The sequence below is a fragment of the Ranitomeya imitator genome, chromosome 2, assembly GCF_032444005.1.
Source record: "Ranitomeya imitator isolate aRanImi1 chromosome 2, aRanImi1.pri, whole genome shotgun sequence".
NCBI lineage: Eukaryota > Metazoa > Chordata > Amphibia > Anura > Dendrobatidae > Ranitomeya > Ranitomeya imitator.
In genome coordinates, this window is record NC_091283.1 from 376582256 (window position 1) to 376605498 (window position 23243).

General features: G+C 46.6%; 1 protein-coding gene across 1 annotated transcript in view; it reads left to right on the forward strand.

The window, feature by feature from the left end:
* The first annotated feature begins 6501 nt into the window (after positions 1 to 6501).
* The window catches only part of LOC138664024 (gastrula zinc finger protein XlCGF57.1-like), a 72605-nt gene continuing 55863 nt past the window's right edge, over positions 6502 to 23243 (forward strand). Inside the window, exon 1 of the mRNA XM_069750430.1 lies at positions 6502 to 6542. The gene's annotated coding sequence lies outside the window, so the exon portion shown is untranslated. The remainder of the gene's footprint in view (positions 6543 to 23243) is intronic.

Sequence of the window (23243 nt, forward strand, 5' to 3'; positions counted from 1 at the left end):
GACCTGTCATAAGCCCATACTGATGCATATGTAAGCAAAACACTACATAAAGCCGCACACAGGCCACCGCGAAGCACGATAATCTCACTAACTGAAAACTGGAAATAAAGATAAAACAACAAGACGGATTTCATCAACCAAGGTATCATTTTAATCAGTATAACAGTGCCAACCTGACGGTGTATGTAGCTTGCAATTTGTTAGCTTCTTTTCAGATAGCCATTAAAAGGTATTAACCACTGAGGACTCTCAAATGTTAATATTTGCCTTATATACAAGTTATTATACAGGAAAGAATGTTTCCTAACATTTTTACCTGTGAAATTCATTTTATCTTTGGTTTGATGTTTTGTCAATTTTTAAAAGTAGATTAATACTCTGACAATATTATTCCCAGCAGCAACCTGGAAGGCAGACATTCATCCTGGCATCTTCCCGATGCTTTTTTCATTGTATTTGAGCCTTTTCCATCCATTCCAGTGGTTTTCCTTGTCCCCCAGACCTCCTGAGGAGTTCTGCCAGAAAAGTTCTTGAGTTTCCCATTGACTTCCATACCCGTCCAAGCGTTCGATCTGCTCAATTCGAGTAATGAGGATTTTAGATCACCCATCACTATTTTTTGGTCACCCCCCTTTTTTTTTTTACACAAAAAAATCCATGAAACAATCACAGCAGGTTGTCAGGCTTGGTGAGTGCCAGAAGCACCCAGTATGATCAGTTCCGAAAACTGGTTTCAATGGAGGACTTCACTAAACACCCTAGCAGGGCAAAACTAATCGAATTGCTTATCTCAAATGTATTAGACCTGTCAGATTAGAGCTCGCCCACACTGGCATAAAATAAGGAGGCGTGCAATGCGAGAAAACGAATTGTACTCTGACCAATGTTATCCAATGAGGCCATGCTCATTTGCATATTTTCTCGGTTCCAATAGGCGTCAAGAAAAAATCTCAGCATGCTATTAACTGCATATGTTGGACGAGACTCCCCAATTCAAGTCTATGGGTATAAGAAAAATCTAACAGAACATGGACCATTCATAGGAAGTCTGATGTTTAAGCACACTTGAACCAGGAAATTGAAGCAGTCAAGTACTAAAAACACCAAGGTTACTTACCGATAGCACACCGGAGAAAGGGACCCGCCCTGCCAGGGCAGGAAACCTACTGAAATAAAAGGGCAGTACCTCTCCCCCTCTTCAGTTGGGTTACAGAGCATGAGAGGACCTCTGGTTAATTTACACAGATAACCAACACCACATCATATAAACAAAAGACACCCAAACTATAGTGCATACCCAAAAGGTGAGAAGGGGGGGGGGAATATACGGGTGCTGTCATGGGTTCCAGAAAAAACGGCTACCGGTAAGTAACTGGTGTTTTCCCTTCACCCATGACAGCAGACTTGAGAGTTTTTTTGAGAAATGAAACACCTTAGGGAGGGACCACTGCTTGCACCATTCTACCAAAGGTCAAGTCAGCAGAGGACAAATTCAGTCTGTAGTGCTTAAAGAAAGTAGATGGTGGGGACCAGGTAGTGGCCTTACATATCTGATCAATTGATAACTCTGCCTTTTCTTCCCAGGAGGTAGCCACGGCTCTGGTGGAGTGAGCCTTGATGCCTTCAGGAACCGGAGCGCCATTTCACGTCTAGGGTATGGAATTTTTCTTCCCCTGGATTTTTAGGGTTATCACAAAATAATTTCCTGACTCCTTTCGAATTTAAGTATCACCTTGGTGAGATATGCTGGGTCTGCCCTTAGAACAATTCGGTCGTCATACATCTTGAGTATAGGGGGGGCATATAGACAGGGCTTGTATGTCGTTCACCGTGCTGATGTTAGGGCCACTAGCAACACCATCTTAAAGGGACATTGTCACCTGAATTTGGAGGGAACAATTTTCAGCCATGGAGGCGGGGTTTTTGGGTGTTTGATTCACCATTTCCTTACCCGCTGGCTGCATGCTGGCTGCAATATTGGATTGAAGTTCATTCTCTGTCCTCCATAGGACACGCCTGTGCAAGGCAAGATTGTATGATGAAAAGTATAAGCCATCCTGAACCTCCAAGGAATCTGAAGGGCATCCACTGTGAATGGATTCTCCCTGGAGTTTAACGAACAGAAGTTCCTCACCTTCCTGTTGTGTAAACTGGTAAACAGATCTATGTCCGGCCGCCCCTATACCTGCACTGTCTCAGTTTTTTGCAGCTCAGGAAGTCTGCTCTTGTGTTGTCTATTCCACTATTGTGAAGTGCCATAAGGGACAGTAGGTGTTGCTTTGCTAGCAGGAGTAGGATGTCTACTGCCATCATAAGGGTATGGGACCTTGTTCTCCTCCTGATGGTTGATATAAGCCACAACTGCGTGATTATCTGATATGACTCGAGCATGGTGACACTGGAAGAAGGGGAGAAATTGTCTCAAGGCTCTTTCCACAGCACACAGCTCTTTCGAGTTCGAACGCTGATCCCTTTCTAGAGGAGAGCAGGTCCCCAGCACAGAGTAAGACCTCAGATGGGCCCCCCCATCTGGTATTTCTTGCGTCTCGTGATAATGTCCTCCACTGGCCTTAACCACTGGACGAAAAATGCTTCATTACTATCCACCAAGACAACTCTCCCTCTAAGGCTATGTGCACACGTTGCGAATTAGTGTTCAGATTTTTCCGCCAGAATCTTAAAAATCTGCCGGTAAAACGCCCTGCTTTTTACCTGCAGATTTACTGGAGTTTATGTGAGGATTTCACATGTGTTTTCACACCTGCGGATTCCAGTTATGAAACAGGTGTAAATCCGCAGACAGAATTGACATGCTGTGGAAAATAAACCGCAGCGTTTCCGTGCTGTATTTTCCGCAGCATGGGCACTGCGGATTTGGTTTTCCATGTTTTCCATGCGTTGTACAGTACCATGTAAACTGCTGCGAATCTGCAGCGTCAAATCCGCTTCGGATCCGTAGCCAAATCCACAACATGTGCATAGACCTTAAATGCCCTTCTAATGACCTCTGCAGACAGGACCTCCCACTGCAGCGGACTCGGGTAAAGTTGGGCCCATCGTACTGCCGGTATACAATATGTTAGGGATCGTAGCAAGGACATCGCTTTTCTTAGTGTAATTTTTCGCTGATGTATTGCTGACAGTGCTAAGGCCATTATTTTGGCTACTTTTGGGAGACAGATCTGGCGCTCAGAGTCTAAAACCAACCCTAGGAAGGATTGTATCCTTTCAGGTTTTAGGCTTGATTTGAGGGTATTTACCATGCAGCCCAGCTTCTCCCGGACCACCTTTATCTCCCTCACCTGCTCTGCACAGTGATCTTCTAACCTTCCGACTATAAGGAAGTTGTCCAGGTACAGGATGATAACGATGTCCCAAGAGCAAAGGTAGGCCATCACCTCCGATATTACCTTGGTAAATGCTCTCAGAGAAATGGACAGTCCGAATGAAATGGCCGTATGCTGGTAATGCCTGACCCATCCCTAGACATACAGAGCCACCCTCAGGAAATTCTAATGGTCCTGATGTATTGGGATGTGATCATAGGCATTCTTTAAGTCGATGACTGCCATGAGACCATCCTGGAATAACAGCTTTATAGCTGTGTTCACCGACTTTATCTTGAAGGAATAATTCACAATATATCAATTGAGCTTCCTCAGGTTGATGATAGTCCTTAGAGAACCATACGGCTTCTTTATCAAAAAGAGGAAGGAATAAAATCATGGGACTTCGCACAGAACTCGCTTTTGTAAGAGTCCCAAGATCTCCGCCTCCAGGGCCAGTTGTTCTCCTGGTGATTTTCAGGGCCAGTTGTTCCCCTGGTGATTTCCTATGGCGAGGTGGATGGACAAAGTCTATCTTCAGGCCGTGTTTGATGACACTCAAGATCCAGTATTGTAGAACAAGACGTGCACTCTCGCTACGGGTGGTGCAGACTGAACACGGAGGGATGCTCCAGATTATAGTCATACAACAACAGTCGCACTCAAAGAAAGGTTTTGGAGATTTGGTTTTTGCCTCAAAAAATTGTGGTTTTCTTTATTACAAATACCAAAATAAAGGTAGCACCGCAGTGTTGCAAGGTAGGTAACATTTCGACCCACAAGGTCTTTCTCAAACCTTAGAATTGTAGGAGCGGAGCGAAGGGCATAGATCCCTGGGTGGATGTAGGAGTCCCGTTCAGGGCTGTAGCTGTGAGGATACTGGTGTCTGCGGTAGTACACCAGACACCAGTATCCTCACAGCTACAGCCCTGAACGGGACTCCTACACCCACCCAGGGATCTATGCCCTTCGCTCCGCTCCTACAATTCTAAGGTTTGAGAAAGACCTTGTGGGTCGAAACGTTACCTACCTTGCAACACTGCGGTGCTACCTTTATTTTGGTGTTTGTAATAAAGAAAACCACAATTTTTTGAGACAAAAACCAAATCTCCAAAACCTTTCTTTGAGTGCGACTGTTGTTGTATGACTCAAGATCCAGTGGCAGGGGGAGATGTTCAACCAGGCAAGGAGAAAGAGTGAGAGCTTCCCCCTACCTCTGACTTGACATCATTGGGAGGGTTTTTTCGAAGATGTAGAGGGCCCTCTGAACATATATCTGGACCCCTTTCTATCCTTGAAGTCCGAGTAATAAAGGTTTCCTAACTTCTATCGGGAATCGAGGGAATCCCTTCTTCTTGTCACCTACATTCTCCAAGATGTCCTCTAGCTTTTGCCCAAAGAGAAACTGGCCATCACATGAGTCTATATTTTGAAGTCAGATCTCCTGGATATCCTTTCATTCATAAGACCCATCTAGCTGCATTGGATAGGCTTGCCGACCTAGCCGCTAACCTCACGGAGTCTGCTGAGGTGTCTGCTAGAAAGGCCGCTGCTCTTGCTGTCCTCTAGGATCCTCCATGATGGGGAGCTTCGGACATAAGCGCTTCTTCTGTGGTCATCCCTTTTTATAAAAGGGATCCGCTACTCTCTCCACCTCTTCCAGTGCCCAACGATGCCCCTCCACTGGCCCTGCCAGGTCGCGCCAAGTTTCCACGCATACCGGCCAGCTTTTTCACTCAGGGCATCTCCATTTTGGCTCCCGCACACCCCCACTGACTTCACGCAGGCACGCCCATTCCTAGCGTGCCTTGGCACAACGTCAGCAGAGCGAGCCCCCGTAAGCCAGGCTCACTACGAGCTTCGGCTGGAAGAAATGGGAGGGAGAGCGGCGTGGCCCGTGACTGTGCCGCTCACGCCAGCATGTACGCCAAGGCCCACCAGACCCGCGGACAGTGTCTCCAGCACCTGAAGGCTGGCATACAAGCACTCTGCCTGTTCTTCCAGTGCTGAGACAGGAGTGGGGAAGTATGAACAAAAATAACAAACTCTTCAACCCGTCTGGGTCTCAGCACGAGGGTTCCCGTCAGGACAGAAAACCTAACTGAAGCGAGTGAGAGGCACCGTCTTTGTATTTCAGTAGGTTTCCTGTCCTGGCTGGACGGATCCCTCTCTCAGGTAGGCTGTCATGGGTGAAGGGACAAAAAGAGATGCAATAATCAGAATAGATATCGGGCACATATATAATTTCACAACCCCGCCTACATACCCTACATATTCTAAAATGGCACCTTTGACTGCCTTGCACGTGTACTTTATAGTCCACCCTTTAAAGCTTCTTTCACCTTAAATAAATAATTGAAAAAAAAAATGATGTGGGTTCCTCCCTATGTATGATAACCAGCAAAGGTAAAGCAGACAGCTGTGAGCTGATGTCAGTCTGGGAAGGTCTGTGGTTATTATTGTATCACCATTTATTCCATGGCAATTTACATGTGAAAGGGGTGTACAGAATGAAAAAAACAGTCAGCAAAGGGAGGATACAAGGAGTTAATGCTTATGTTAGAAATGTTAAGTGCTACAAATTACCAAAGTGAAAAATCTAAAAAACTATTAACTATTTACACACATGGCTCCGCTCCATAAATCCTCGTACACACACGGCTCCGCTCCATACACCTCGTACACACACGGCTCTGCTCCGTACACCTCGTACACACGCGGCTCTGCTCTGTACACCTCGTACACACACCGTTCTGCTCCGTACACCTCGTACACACACAGCTCCTCTCCGTACACCTCGTACACACACCGTTCTGCTCCGTACACCTAGTACACACGGGGCTCTGCTCCGTACACCTCGTACACACACGGTTCCGCTCTGTACACCCCGTACACACGGCTCTGCTCCGTACACACACAGCTCTGCTCCATACACCTCGTACACACACGGCTCCGCTCCATACACCTTGGACACACACGGCTCCGCTCGGTACACCTCGCACACACACGGCTCTGCTACATCCACCCTGTAACCCCCTCCGGACCCCACATATAAACTTCCCCTCATCCAGCACCATGACAACCAGCACAGCAGAGTCCTGCATACACTGAGGCCCCTGATCATGTGACCCCTGACTCCTCCCCTCCTGTGACCTCATCACAGGTCCTGTGCGCACAGAACAGCCATATATGTGGTGTGCGGCTCTGCAGGTGGAGGTAGGTGCTGGAGATTCCCCATTACTGGGCGGGGGCAGGGGGCAGTAACCCCTCCATTCCCGGAGATAGTGCCCCCAGCTCTGCCATGTGTATATGTACAGTAATAGAACGCTGGCTGTGCTCATGTATACAGGGGAGGGCGCTCTGGTTTGGGGACAGATGACGCTTTCTCTCAGAGCTCAGCTTTCATTTCTCGAACGACTCCAGTAAAATGAAAGCTGGAATATTATTAGTTGATATTATTATTTGGGGAATTCTCGTTGGATGCTTATAATGGCCAAGTGTGAAATAAGCCCTTATAATTCTATAGTGAGGTGGTGGAGAATAATGTCATCCACCCTGGGATATTAGTGTTCTAGATGGATCCCTATGTGTGGGTTGGATCTGGGAGCTGAGGAGGATAAGGACAGACTATTGGGGTCTGTGTTTATCTGGGTGGGAACCAGTGGGTTAGGACTGTAACGGTTGCGCCAGTCTTGATGAGCAGTGCACTGGAGGACGGCCATGTACACTACATTTTTTGGTAATTGTTAGGCACCTATGTTCAGCATGTGTCCAATAGTGGTCACTGTCACCATTGACCCCAATATCCGCCCACCATCTGGACCATTTGTAAAGAAGCATAGACCTCATGGTAGAGTTACAGTATACAGTGGGGAAAAATAGTATTCATTCAGCCACCAATTGTGCAAGTTCTCCCACTTAAAAAGATGAGAGAGGCCTGTAATTGATATCATAGGTAGACCACAACTATGAGAGTCAAAGTGAGAAAACAAATCCAGAAAATCACCTTGTCTGATTTGGCAAGATTTATTTTGCAAATTATGGTGGAAAATAAGTATTTGGTCACCTTTAAAACATGTAAGATTTCTGGCTCTCACAGATCTGTAACTTCTTCTTTGGCCAGTCTCACACGTCCAGATAATTCCGGTACCGGAAAAATTGGTACCGGAATTGTCAGTGTGCCCGTGCGTTTCTGTGGCACATCAGTGTGGCACATCGTGTGCTGCACGTGTGCCGCCTGGGTACCACACGCACCGTGCAGGAGACAGCGCTAGAGATAAGCTCTGTCCCCTGCTTCTGGTGCTGAAGCCGCCATTCATATCTTCTCTGCAGCAGCGTTTACTGTAGAGAAGATATGAATAATCCTTTTTTTTTGTTTTTCTTGTGTTTAAAATAAAGATCCCTGTCCACAACCCCCTCCCACCCCCTGTGCGCCCGCCCGCTGTTAATAAAATACTCACCCGGCTCCCTCGCAGTGTCCTGTCCTCACCGCACCTTCTATATGAGCGGTCACGTGGGGCCGCCCATTACAATAATAAATATGCGGCTCCACCCCTATGGGAGGTGGAGCCGCATATTCATGACTGTAATCGGCGGCCCCACGTGACCGCATACAGGAGAAGCTGCGGCCAGGACAGGACACCGCGAGGGAGCCGGGTGAGTATTTTATTAACAGCGGGCGGGCGCACAGGGGGTGGGAGGGGGGAGTAGGCTAAATATACAAACGCCGTGTGCACTCAGTCTGAGATGCGCCACATTCATGAAGACCACCGCAGAAAATGTACTTTAGTCAGTGACCGGAGTACATTTCGGTCATAACTTTTGTTTTACTTGAATTATGTTGAAGTGGTTGTTGGCACTCAGTCACGACCTCTCTCCGATAAGCTCTGCACACTTTTCAAAAAGGAGGTAGGGCTGGCCGGGACTTGTGTAAAAATGCCAAAAGGTTTTATGCCAGAATTAGATGTTTGATGAATCGGGGCAAATATGATGGGATAATCCAGATGTCAGAATAATCTTTCGTCTGAACGAGCCTTTACAGCTTCTGCTGCCCAGCAATGTTGACCAACTTTTAGCATATCACTGAATGGATAGAGGCAAAGAGTAGGAAGACAAACATCTGTGCACTTAGCCTACAGGCTTTTACAGGAGCTTTTCCTAAAGTGTACTGAAATGTGCCCAAAGGCATGTAAGTAGATCGCGCCTGTGCACAGCGCCAGATTCCCAGCCCCGCATTGTGAATACATCATAACACACTGCGGGGCGGGATCTGGGGCCTCCGCTGTGCGCAGGCGCGATCTACTTACATCACTTATTGGAAGCTCCAGGGCAGCGTGCACATTCCCGAAAAATAATTGCAGAGCACGGGTGATGGCACAAGACATAGAGGAGGCGGCGCCCGATGGGATGATGGACAGCTGCGAGGCGCTTGAGTCAGGGAGAAATCATACCTCCCTGACTCAATAGAGCTATAGCGGGAAATTTATAAAACTCATTATTTCAGCATTCCTATGGATAATAAACATAAGAGCCACCTTCAAAGAATGCTGCCTTAGTGCTGCTGAAGGTGGCTCTTTTACCTTAATAGGCCCTGGGGGGGTGACAGGTTCCCATTAAGGCCTCTTTCACACTTCCGTCGTTTGGCATCCGTCGCAATCCATCGTTTTGGGCAAAAAACGGATCCTACAAATGTGCTCGCAGGATGCGTTTTTTGGACAGACTTGTATTAGCGATGGATCGCGACACGTCACGTCCGTCATGCGACGGATCCGTCGTGTTTTGGTGGACCATCATCACAAAAAATGTTCAATGTAACGTTTTTTTTTGTCCGTCGCATCTGCCATTTTCGACCGCGCATGCGCGGCCAAAACTCCGCCCCCTCCTCCCCAGACTGCAGAATGGGCAGCGGATGCGTCAAAAAACTGCATCCGCTGCCCACGTTGTGCAAAACCTTCACAACGTCCGTCGGTACGTCGGCCCGACACATTGCGACGGACCCGTACCGACGGAAGTGTGAAAGAGGCCTAAACCACAAAATAGTTAATGAGCAACATTTCTCACGTCTACTTTATATCACCATTTTTTTTAAATATTTTTTTGTTTGTTGAGAAGCTATAATAGTTTAAAGTTGATCAGCCATTACTTAGTTTTCCAAGAAATTTTCAAAATCATAGTTTTAGGGACCTCATCACATTTGAGTGACTTTGAGGGGCCTATGTGACAGAAAATGCCCCAAATTGACACCATTCTAACATCTGCTCCCCTCAAAGTGCACAAAACCACATTCAAGAAGTTTCTTAACCCTTTAGGTGCTTCGCATGAATTAAAGCAATGTTGAAGGAAAAATTGAACATTTTGATTTTTTTTTTTCACAAAAATGTTGTTTTAGCCCCATGTTTTTATTTTCACAAGGGTAGGAGGAGAAAATGGAGCCTAAAATTTGTTGTGAAATTTCTCCTGAGTTTGCCAATACCCCATATGTGGTTGAAAACTACTCTTTGGGCGCACAGCAAAGCTCGGAAGAGAAGGAGCGCTGTTGACTTTTTTGAATGCAAAATTGGCTGGAATTGAGATCGGATGCCATGTTACGTTTAGAGAGCCCCTGATGGACCTAAACAGTGGAAACCCCCACAAGTGATCCAAATTTTGGAAGCTAGACCCCCTCAAGGAATTTATCTAAATGTGTGCACCCAGGTGCTACACAGAAATTTACAACGTTGAATCGTGAAAAAGAAAACTATTTTTATTCGGACTCCCATGACAGCACACGAGAGAGGGGATCCGCCCTTAAGGAACAGGAAACCTACAGATACAAAAGGGCGGCACCTCTCCCCATGCATCAGTTGGTTTCCTGTTCCTGAAGGGACTGGATGCCTATAGAATCTACAGGAGTCCAGGCCGGCCGGACCGATTCTGGTGGCGAGGGGGTCTCCCACTTCGGCCGGTGCGGGTACCTGATGTAGTCACGGTGGCCCTGGCAGGGCGGCACGGCGGTGACTAGGCAGCGAGGAGCGGTCGCCAGGGGGTGTCCGGTCTCCGGGGCCAGCGTCTGGTAAGTCGTCCTTCCCGTGTGCTGTGGGTCTCTCTGGACAGGGGGGGGCGCGGCGGCATCTAGGGGGCGCCGATCGGATCGTAGCTGGCCGGCCTCGGCGTTCCACAAGGGCTGCAGCGCTGACAGGAAGCGCTGAAAGCTGTGGTGACGTCGGGGGGCGGAGCCGGCGACGTCTTCCGGATCGGTGAGCTCCTGCGCATGCGCGGGGGCTCCAAGATGGCGGCGCCCACCGGAGATCATGCCGCAATCCCTCCGGAGTAACGATTGATTCCCCACAGCTGCGGGAGGGCGGGAAAATTAAACAAGCAAGCTGGGCAGGATGCGCTGACCGAAGGAGGGGCTTTATAAGGCGGCTCCAGCAGCATGTTCCCGGGTTCTGGCTCCAATTTACTGAAAATGGATTCAGATCAGGATCAGCAGGTTGTGCTGCTGGAACAAGCATCCCAGAAACCCAAGGAGAAGGAACATGAAAAGAGGAGCGATGGTTCGGGCCGCAGAAGCTCCTCCAGACAGGGGTCTGGAGGGTCAGCCAAAAAGGATCCCCCTCGTGCTTCGGTATTTCTGGGTGTGAGCAGCCACTGGTAAGTGATCTTCGAGAAAGTTCACTTAGTGACTAGTCTCCCCTCATGTGTTTTTATGTAGGGAAGGAAAAACGTCAGTAAGGCGAAGCATAGGGAATGTGCCATCTGCGGGGTTCCCTTGCCTGACTCACACCCTAAAAAACTATGTGACCCCTGTATCCAGCAGACGGTGAGGTTCTGGAAGGAGGGGAGGGGGTATAGCATGTAGATCTTACACTCTAGTCTACCTTACTTATCCCCGTAGGTAGCCGAAGAATCCTCCTCTATTACGGCCAGTCTCAAGGAGATGATTAGAATGGAGGTTAAAGAGTCCTTTAAAAACCTTTCACAGTCAGGAGGTTCTAGGCAGAGAACTGAGTGGGCATCTGATTCGTCTATGGAAAAGGACAAGTCCGAAGAATCAGACAATTCAGCAGCATCATCCTCCTCTTCGGAAGAAGACGCTGCTCGGTTTTGCCTACCCCTAGAAAGGATAGACAAATTGGTAAAGGCGGTCAGAGGCACAATGGGTATATCGGAACCCAAGCCTCAACTATCCAAAGAACAAATGATGTTCAGTGGATTGGAGCAAAAGAGGCGCAGAGTGTTTCCTTTAAATGAGAAAATACAAGATCTTATTAATAGGGAGTGGAGAAAACCGGAGAGAAAAGGCTCCTTACCACCTGCGCAAAAACGTCGATACCCTTTTGATGACCCAGCAGTAGGTAACTGGGAGAAAGCACCAAAGCTGGATGCAGCAATTGCCAAGGTAGCTAAACGATCTTCTCTCCCATTTGAAGATATGGGAACACTTAAAGACCCCCTGGATAGGAAAGTGGATACCTTCCTGAAGGGAACCTGGGAGATGGCAGCTGGCTCCTTAAGACCTGCGGTAGCTTCAACCTGCACGGCAAGGTCAATGATGGTCTGGCTGGACCAGTTGGAGACCCAATTAAAACAAGGGGCCTCTAGAGATTCCATTCTCTCAGCATTACCTGTAATCCAGGAGGGGGCGGCTTTTTTATCAGACGCCTCAATTGACTCCGTAAAGTTGGCAGCTAGAGCAGCAGGACTTTCTAATGCTGCAAGGAGAGCCCTATGGCTGAAATGCTGGCCGGGGGATATGCAGGCAAAAGCGAAGCTCTGCGCTATCCCTTGTAAAGGCGAGTATTTATTTGGGCCTACCCTGGATGAACTCCTGGAGAAAGCAGGAAATGATAAGAAAAAGTTTCCCAACCTGTTCAATCCATACCGTCGTCCCTTCAACAAAAGAAGGTTCAACCGGGGAGGAAAGCGAGCCTTTTCACCAGGGAGAGATCGTCCCAGATGGGAGGATAGGCGAAAGCGAGGTACAGGTCTCATGTTTCGCCGTAACCAGACGGAAAATAAAAAACAAGACCAATGACTGGCAATTCCAGTGGGAGGGAGACTATTGCGTTTCTCGGCAGAGTGGTCGAAAATCACAAACAGCGTTTGGATAAAAGACACTGTTTCCCATGGTCTCAAGCTGGAATTTGTTCATATTCCACAGGACAAATTTAGTTTAACACCCTGGCGCTCATCTCCCACTGAACAATTCGCCCTAGAAGAGGAAGTGAGGACTCTTTGTTCCAAAAATGTTTTGGTAGAAGTGCCGTATTCTCAGGCAGGGAAAGGGTTTTACTCTCCCCTGTTCCTAATCCAGAAGCCTGATAAATCTTACAGGACCATTATAAATCTTAAGGGTCTCAATAAGTTTTTGGTGAAACACACTTTCAAAATGGAATCCATCAATTCGGCAATAAAAATGCTTTTCAACAACTGTTTCATGGTAGTAGTCGATTTGAAAGATGCCTACTATCATGTACCCATTCATGCTGATTTCCAACGGTACCTGAGGGTAGCGATACTAATGGGGGGTAGGATTCAACATTTTCAATTCAGAGCACTCCCCTTTGGGATCACCTCGGCACCTAGGGTGTTTACTAAAATAATTGCGGAAGTCATGGCGCATTTAAGAGAGTCAAATATCCTTATAGTCCCCTACTTAGACGATTTCCTCATTGTAGGTAACTCGGTAGATCATTGTCTGTCACAATGGGAGATTGCTAAAACCAAACTAGAACGGTTGGGTTGGATCATAAACTTTGAAAAATCAAAATTACAGCCCCTAAATGTTCAAAAATTCCTGGGGTTAATGTTGAATTCAGTGACACAGCAGTGTCTCCTCCCTATGGAGAAAATGGACCAAATTCAGAGTTTTGTATTAAGAGCAATCAATACACCTTCCATGACACTTAGACAAGCAATGTCTCTACTTGGGTCACTCACATCTTGCATCCCAGCAGTTAAGTGGGCTCAGTTCCACACCAGGTCCCTACAAAAAGAAGTCCTGTTCCATGACAGAGCCTTAGGAGGCGCATTGAATGGGAAATTGACATTGAGGCCGATAACATTGAATTCCCTTAGATGGTGGCTAGATAAACAAAATTTATCAGCAGGGGTTCCCTGGATGGTAGATGTCACCCACGTGATAACCACGGATGCCAGCTCTTCAGGGTGGGGAGCCTATATGGGGGACATGGTGGTCCAGGGACAGTGGGAACCCTTCACAACATTTTCATCAAATCAAAGAGAGTTGTTGGCGGTTGAACTGGCTGTTAAAAAATTCCTCGTATATCTGCAGGGCCAGCACGTCAGAATTCTGTCGGACAACAGAGTGGCGGTCGCTTACATAAACCGGCAAGGGGGAACTCGTTCCGAAACTTTAATGCAGATCACGGATCGGTTGTTCCAGGTGGCAGAGCTCAATTTTCTATCTTTGACAGCTCTTCACATCAAGGGAAAAGAAAATGTGGCAGCAGATTTCCTCAGCCGAAATGTGTTAAAACAGGGAGAGTGGTCTCTCAACGAGGACATTTTCAATCTCGTCGTCCGCAGATGGGGTCAACCAGTGGTGGATCTATTCGCCACCAGAAACAACAGAAAAGTAAAACTTTTTTGCTCCCTAAATCCCAGGGAGAATCCCCTGGCGGTAGACGCGTTTCTCATAAAATGGGATTTTCCACTGGCCTATGCTTTCCCACCACTGAACCTGATACCTCTAGTGGTGAAGAAAATCAGGGAGGATCGAGCAAAAGTCATCCTTATCGCCCCCTTTTGGCCCAGAAGAACCTGGTTTGCCTGGCTCAAGACAATGTCTGTAGCGGTCCCCTGGGTACTGCCAGAGATCCCGGACTTGCTTTCTCAGGGACCGATCTCCCATCCACAAGCGGCGGGGCTCCATTTGACGGCATGGAGTTTGAACGGTCACTATTAGTGGGGAAAGGCTTCTCTCCAAACTTGGTGGACACGCTCCTAAAGAGTAGAAAGCAAATAACTACGAGAATCTACTCTAGGACTTGGAGAAAGTTCTTGTCTTGTTCAAAGTTTAATGTCCAAGACGGGGTGCCAGTACAACAAATCCTAGAGTTCCTACAGAAGGGGTTCGAGTTAAAACTCTCTCCTAGTACCCTTAGGGTACAGGTCTCAGCTTTAGGTGCCCTATTTTCCTGTAATATAGCGAATAACTACTGGATAGCGAGGTTTATGAAGGCAGTTAGTAGATCTACACCACTGCATAAAGACAGAACAGTTCCATGGGATTTAAATTTAGTTCTGTCCTCTCTAACTAAACCCCCCTTTGAACCTCTGCAGGAGGCCTCGATCAAAATGTTTGACACTTAAGACAGCCTTCCTGATCGCCATAACCTCAGCTCGCAGGATAGGGGATATACAGGCACTTTCCAGAGCTCCTCCATACACTGAAATCTTGTCAGACAGAGTAGTCCTTAGACCAGACCCAGCATATCTGCCAAAGGTGGCGACACGGTTCCATAGATCACAGGAGATAGTTTTGCCGTCCTTTATTCCTAATCCCTCTAATCCTAAAGAGCAGGAGCTTCATACGTTAGACGTCAGGAGATCTCTTCTTCAGTATATTTCAGCTACTGATAATTGGAAGAAAGATGGAGCACTGCTTCTTTCCTTCCAAGGTCCAAGGAAAGGGTTTAGAGTATCGAAATATTTACTGGCTAAATGGATTAGGGAAACTATCTCTCTAGCTTATACAGCAGGTGGGGGGCCAGCTCCGCAGAACCTAAAGGCACATTCCACCCGGGCCATGGCGTCATCCTGGGCAGAAAGATCTGGAGTGTCAGTGGAGCAGATATGTAAGGCGGCCACATGGTCATCCCCTTCCACTTTCTTTAAACACTATCGGTTGGATTTGGGGTCCTCCTCTGATCTTTCCTTTGGGTTAAGGGTGCTACAATCTATAGTCCCTCCCTAAGGTAGCTTACATCTCTGTAAATCTCTCGTGTGCTGTCATGGGAGTCCGAATAAAGCATTAAGCTACTTACTGGTAGCGGCATTTTTCGGAGGCCCATGACAGCACCCTTAGTTCCCTCCCTATTCACGTGGGGGTAGCACTTCCTGATATGTATATAGCGTAATATGTAAATCTCACGTATGGTGTCTTATTACAATAATGGGTTATTTTGTTTCAAATGTATATAATGTATATAATGTATATTTGTGTACCACTAACCGCGGCAGTCCTCTCAGGCTCTGAAATACAACTGATGCATGGGGAGAGGTGCCGCCCTTTTGTATCTGTAGGTTTCCTGTTCCTTAAGGGCGGATCCCCTCTCTCGTGTGCTGTCATGGGCCTCCGAAAAATGCCGCTACCAGTAAGTAGCTTAATGCTTTCCCACAAAAATGTTTCTTTAACCTCAAACTTTTTCATTGTCACAAAGCTAGCAAGAGAAAATTTCCCCCAAAATTTGTTGTGCAATTTTTCCTCAGTACGCTGATTCCCCTTATGTAGTGGGGAACTATTTGGACACTCTGCTGAGCTTCAAAAGGAAGGAGTGATGTTTTGGAATGCAGAGTTTGATTGATTGGTCTACGGGTGCCATGTTGCATTTGGAGAGCCCCTAATGTGCCTAAACAGTGGAAACCCACCACAAGTGACACCATTTTTGGAAACTACACTCATCAAAGAATTATGGAAAGGCATACAGTAGTTATAGTAATGATATTAATGCTTTTAGTTTTACTGGTGTATGAATTTATAATGTGGTGTTATGCATGAGTTGTGCGGAGTACATTAGATTATAAATTATGTTGTTTTAACAGGGTAAAATAAAATGTTATTACATTATAGACATGTGGTACACTTTGAAGCAATCCATAATGCAAAGGCCAGGTTTTTCAGGGCAGGTTTCACAATAGGAAATTGTGTTCCTTCATATTCTCCACTTGGAGCATACTCTGCACCTTTTTTGTGTTCCTCCCTTCTTTGCAGCTTGGGGGCCATAGTTGCCATGGTTTGTGCTGGTGGGGCGGCGCGGTCTGGAGTCATGGGGGCTTAGTCTTGCAGCATGGGTGCTGTGGGGCAACAGACCATCTGCCCTGATGGTGCATTGCCGCTGTGGCGGTGGTCGCCGCACGGCTCCGCTCCGTTTGGGCGGTAGGACCCACTACAAGGTTTGCCGTGACGTGGCACTGGGCTTCATACAGTCTGATCAGAATGTTAAACTGAAAACCTCATATTCAGTTATATAAATTTTTGCCTAACGGCTTTAGATCAAAGTATGGTTTTTGGAGGTGCGGTTCATGCTCATTTTTTCTTTTTGTACAAAGCAGACTCAATGAATCAGTCAGACTCTAACCTCTACAACATGGGCAAGACCAAAGAGCTTTCTAAGGATGTCAGGGACAAGATTATAGACCTGCACAAAGCTGGAATGGTCTACAAAAACTATACATAGGACACTTGGTGAGACGGAGACAACTGTTGGTGTAATAGTAAGAAAATGGTAGAAACACAAAATGACTATCAATCGACATCGATCTGGGGCACCAAGGAAAACCTCACCTTATGGGGTATCCTTGATCATGAGGCAGGTGAAAGAGCAGCCTGAAACTACACGGGGGAAACTTGTTAATGATCTCAAGGCAGCTTTGACCACAGTCACCAAGAAAACCATTGGTATCACATGCCATGAAGGTTTAAAATCCTGCAGGGCCCGCAAGGTTCCCCTGCTCAAGAAGGCACATGTGCAGGCCTGTCTGAAGCTTGCCAATGAACACTTGGATGATTTTGTGAGTGATTGGGAGAAGGTGCTTTGGTCAGATGAGACAAAAATTGTGGTCTTTGGCATTAACTCAACTCGCCGTGTTTGAAGGAAGAGACTCCTGGATGTTAGGGTTCAGATGAACAGCTACAAAAAGTTTTGGTTCGGTCACCAGAACAGTACCCGAACCCGTAGCCCATTCACTTGAAAAGGGGGCCCAAACATCCAGTGTTTGCCACACTGTCATGTGCATAATGAACAAAACGCACCAACCCATTTCCTCAAGTCACCAATGGGCCACACTCCAAAATCAGTATAAACATATTGACTACAGGATAAGAAACCTTAGTCACGAAGTGTATAATATAAAACAAAATCTTTATTGACATAAATAACACATACAAATATTAAAATAGTGCCTCACAATCAGATGGAGTACTTGATCAAGGTAAGCGACCCAACCCACAGGATATGTACCCTCCTAAATATGCATAATAATTATTTTAGACCATATTAGACATAAGACCTTCCAATTCGGCCATATCCTTAAGTGTAAGTCCTATATACAGACCCTATGTAATTTCATGCACACACCTGCCAGCTTGCCGTACAATGGGTTAATCCCTATAGTCGAGATGTGTTGTGGATTCTGTTTTTGGGCTCCCTCTAGTGGTTACAGATGGTACTGGGTGACTTGTGTTCTCTGCGGTCTCTGGTGTCCACCTGTTCTATCAGGATATGGGAGTTTCCTATTTAACCTGGCTTTCTTGTCATTTCCTCGCCGGCTATCAATGTAATCAGTGTGTCTTGTTACCTCTGCTTCCCGCTTCTGTATTCTTCAGGACAAGCTAAGTTTTTGATTTTCCTGTTCCACGTTTTGCTTAATTTTTGTCTTAGTCCAGCTTGCAGATATGTGATTCCTTTTTGCTGGTTGCTCTAGTGGTCTGATATTACTCCTCATGTTCCATGAGTTGGAACATGAGTTCAAGTAATTTCAGGATGGTTTTTTTGTAGGGTTTTTCGCTGACCGCGCAGTTGACTTTTGTATCCTCTGCTATCTAGCTTTAGCGGGCCTCATTTTGCTGAATCTGTTTTCATAACTACGTATGTGCTTTCCTCTCATTTCACCGTCATTACATGTGGGGGGCTGCTATTTCTGTGGGGTGTTTCTCTGGAGGCAAGAGAGGTCTGTGTTTCTTCTAATAGGGAAAGTTAGTTCTTCGGCTGGCGCGAGACGTCTAGAATCATCGTAGGCACGTTCCCCGGCTACAGCTAGTTGTGTGTTGAGGTTCAGGATCGCGGTCAGCTCAGTTTCCATCACCCTAGAGCTTGTTTTGTTTTTTGTGCTTGTCCTTTTGTGATCCCCTGCCATTGGGATCATGACAGTATAGCCGGCCAAAAAGTGGTAATCGTATTGGCTGAAGTAGGAGGAAAAGTAGTCTGAGGAAGTTTTTTTTTTTTTTTCCCCCTCAGAGTTTGCTGCATAGCCTTAATTGCAGCCTGGCTGCGTCTTACCTCCTCTTAATCCTTGAATGGCTCTGACCTCAGCTGTTTATCATGGACGTCCAGAGTTTGGCTTCCAGCCTGAATAATCTTGCTGCTAAGGTTCAAAATATACAAGATTTTGTTGTACATGCTCCTATGTCTGAACCTAGAATTCCTATCCCAGAGTTTTTTTCTGGAGATAGATCTAGTTTTCTTAATTTTAGGAACAATTGCAAGTTGTTTCTTTCTTTGAAATCTCGCTCTTCTGGAGACCCTGCTCAGCAAGTCAAGATTGTTATATCTTTCCTGCGGGGTGACCCTCAGAATTGGGCATTTGCATTGGCACCAGGGGATCCTGCGTTGCTCAATGTGGATGCGTTTTTTCTGGCATTGGGTTTGCTCTATGAGGAACCTAACCTAGAGATTCAGGCTGAAAAAGCTTTATTGGCTCTCTCTCAGGGGCAAGATGAAGCAGAAATATATTGTCAGAAATTTCGGAAATGGTCGGTGCTTACTCAGTGGAATGAGTGCGCCCTGGCTGCAAGATTCAGAGATGGCCTTTCTGAGGCCATTAAAGATGTCATGGTGGGGTTCCCTGCGCCTACAGGTCTGAATGAGTCTATGACTATGGCTATTCAGATTGATCGGCGTTTATGGGAGCGCAAACCTGTGCACCATTTGGCGATGTCTTCTGAACAGGCACCTGAGACAATGCAATGTGATAGAATTCAGTCCAGAAGTGAACGGCAAAACTATAGGCGGAAAAATGGGTTGTGTTTTTATTGTGGTGATTCAGCTCATGTTATATCAGCATGCTCTAAACGCACAAAAAAAGTTGATAAGTCTGTTGCCATTAGTACTTTACAGTCTAAGTTCATTCTGTCTGTGACTCTGATTTGTTCATTATCAGCCATTTCCGTCGATGCCTATGTGGATTCAGGCGCTGCCCTGAGTCTTATGGATTGGTCATTTGCCAACCGCTGTGGGTTTAGTCTGGAGCCTCTGGAAGTCCCTATTCCTTTGAAAGGAATTGACTCTACACCTTTGGCTATGAATAAACCTCAGTACTGGACACAAGTGACCATGCGTATGACTCCCGTTCATCAGGAGGTGATTCGCTTCCTGGTACTGTATAATTTACATGATGTCTTAGTGCTTGGTCTGCCATGGTTACAAACTCATAACCCAGTCTTGGACTGGAAAACGATGTCTGTGTTAAGCTGGGGATGTCAGGGGGTTCATGATGATGCACCTCCGATTTCTATCGCTTCATCTACTCCTTCTGAGGTTCCGGTATTTTTGTCTGATTATCGGGATGTTTTTGAGGAGCCTAAGCTCAATTCGCTTCCTCCTCACAGGGATTGCGATTGTGCTATAGATTTGATTCCTGGCAGTAAATTTCCTAAAGGTCGTTTGTTCAATCTGTCAGTGCCAGAGCATACTGCTATGCGGGATTATGTTAAGGAGTCCTTGGAAAAGGGACATATCCGTCCGTCTTCGTCCCCTTTGGGAGCAGGTTTTTTTTTTGTGGCCAAAAAAGATGGTTCCTTGAGGCCTTGTATAGATTACCGTCTTTTGAATAAGATTACAGTTAAATATCAGTATCCTTTGCCATTGTTGACTGATTTGTTCGCTCGCATTAAGGGGGCTAAATGGTTCACTAAGATTGATCTTCGGGGTGCGTATAATCTTGTGCGGATAAAGCAGGGTGATGAGTGGAAAACCGCATTTAATACGCCTGAGGGCCATTTTGAGTATTTGGTGATGCCTTTTGGACTTTCTAATGCTCCTTCTGTCTTCCAGTCCTTTATGCACGATATTTTCCGTGAATATCTGGATAAATTTATGATTGTGTATTTGGATGATGTTTTGGTTTTTTCGGATGACTGGGAGTCCCATGTTCAGCAGGTCAGGAAGGTGTTTCAGGTCCTGCGGGCCAATTCTTTGTTTGTAAAAGGTTCAAAGTGTCTCTTTGGAGTCCAGAAGATTTCTTTTTTGGGGTATATTTTTTCCCCTTCTACTATTGAGATGGATCCCGTCAAGGTTCAGGCTATTTGTGACTGGACGCAGCCTACATCTCTTAAGAGTCTACAGAAGTTCTTGGGTTTTGCTAATTTTTATCGTCGTTTCATAACTAATTTTTCTAGTGTTGTTAAGCCTTTGACGGATTTGACTAAGAAGGGTGCTGATGTTGCTGATTGGTCTCCTGCGGCTGTGGAGGCCTTTCAGGAACTTAAGCGCCGGTTTTCTTCTGCTCCTGTGTTGCGTCAGCCAGATGTTTCACTTCCTTTTCAGGTTGAGGTTGATGCTTCCGAGATTGGAGCGGGGGCGGTTTTGTCACAGAGAAGCTCCGATTGCTCAGTGATGAAGCCATGTGCGTTCTTTTCTAGAAAGTTTTCGCCCACTGAGCGGAATTATGATGTTGGTAATCGGGAGCTTTTGGCCATGAAGTGGGCATTTGAGGAGTGGCGTCATTGGCTTGAGGGTGCTAGACATCGTGTGGTGGTCTTGACTGATCACAAAAATCTGATTTACCTTGAGTCTGCCAAGCGTCTGAATCCTAGACAGGCTCGTTGGTCACTGTTTTTCTCCCGTTTCGATTTTGTGGTTTCATACCTGCCAGGTTCAAAGAATGTGAAGGCGGATGCTCTTTCTAGGAGTTTTGTGCCTGACTCCCCTGGAAATTCTGAGCCCACTGGTATCCTTAGGGATGGGGTGATTTTGTCGGCTGTCTCCCCAGACTTGCGACGTGCTTTGCAGGAGTTTCAGGCGGATAAACCTGATCGTTGTCCGCCTGAAAGACTGTTTGTTCCGGATAATTGGACCAGTAGAGTCATCTCCGAGGTCCATTCTTCTGCGTTGGCAGGTCATCCTGGAATATTTGGTACTAGAGACTTGGTGGCCAGGTCTTTTTGGTGGCCTTCCTTGTCGAGGGATGTGCGTTCTTTTGTGCAGTCTTGTGAAGTTTGCGCTCGGGCTAAGCCTTGCTGTTCTCGGGCCAGTGGATTGTTGTCACCTTTGCCTATTCCGAAGAGGCCTTGGACGCACATTTCCATGGACTTTATTTCGGATCTCCCTGTCTCTCAAAAAATGTCCGTCATCTGGGTTGTGTGTGACCGCTTTTCTAAGATGGTTCATCTGGTACCCTTGCCTAAGTTGCCTTCCTCCTCTGAGTTGGTCCCTCTGTTTTTTCAGAACGTGGTTCGTTTGCATGGGATTCCGGAGAACATCGTTTCTGACAGGGGATCCCAGTTTGTGTCTAGATTTTGGCGGACGTTCTGTGCTAGGATGGGCATTGATTTGTCCTTTTCGTCTGCATTCCATCCTCAGACGAATGGCCAGACGGAACGAACTAATCAGACCTTGGAAACTTATTTAAGGTGTTTTGTTTCTGCTGATCAAGATGACTGGGTTACCTTTTTGCCGCTTGCCGAATTTGCCCTTAATAATCGGGCTAGTTCTGCTACCTTGGTTTCTCCTTTCTTTTGTAATTCGGGGTTTCATCCTCGTTTTTCCTCTGGTCAGGTGGAGCCTTCTGATTGTCATGGAGTGGACATGGTGGTGGATAGGTTGCATCAGATTTGGAGTCATGTGGTGGACAATTTGAAGTTGTCCCAGGAGAGGGCTCAGCAGTTTGCTAATCGCCGTCGCCGCGTGGGTCCTCGACTTCGTGTTGGGGACTTGGTGTGGTTGTCTTCTCGTTTTGTTCCTATGAAGGTCTCTTCTCCTAAGTTCAGGCCTCGGTTCATCGGTCCCTATAGGATCTTGGAAATTCTTAACCCTGTGTCGTTTCGTTTGGATCTCCCGGCATCGTTTGCTATTCATAATGTGTTCCATCGGTCGTTGTTGCGGAAGTATGAGGTACCTGTTGTTCCTTCGCTTGAGCCTCCTGCTCCGGTGCTGGTGGAGGGAGAATTGGAGTATGTTGTGGAGAAGATCTTGGATTCTCGTGTTTCCAGACGGAAACTCCAATATTTGGTCAAGTGGAAGGGTTATGGTCAGGAGGATAATTCTTGGGTGGTTGCCTCTGATGTTCATGCTGCTGATTTGGTCCGTGCATTTCATAGGGCTCATCCTGGTCGCCCTGGTGGTTCTCGTGAGGGTTCGGTGACCCCTCCTCAAGGGGGGGGGTACTGTTGTGGATTCTGTTTTTGGGCTCCCTCTGGTGGTTACAGATGGTACTGGGTGACTTGTGTTCTCTGCGGTCTCTGGTGTCCACCTGTTCTATCAGGATATGGGAGTTTCCTATTTAACCTGGCTTTCTTGTCATTTCCTCGCCGGCTATCAATGTAATCAGTGTGTCTTGTTACCTCTGCTTCCCGCTTCTGTATTCTTCAGGACAAGCTAAGTTTTTGATTTTCCTGTTCCACGTTTTGCTTAATTTTTGTCTTAGTCCAGCTTGCAGATATGTGATTCCTTTTTGCTGGTTGCTCTAGTGGTCTGATATTACTCCTCATGTTCCATGAGTTGGAACATGAGTTCAAGTAATTTCAGGATGGTTTTTTTGTAGGGTTTTTCGCTGACCGCACAGTTGACTTTTGTATCCTCTGCTATCTAGCTTTAGCGGGCCTCATTTTGCTGAATCTGTTTTCATAACTACGTATGTGCTTTCCTCTCATTTCACCGTCATTACATGTGGGGGGCTGCTATTTCTGTGGGGTGTTTCTCTGGAGGCAAGAGAGGTCTGTGTTTCTTCTAATAGGGAAAGTTAGTTCTTCGGCTG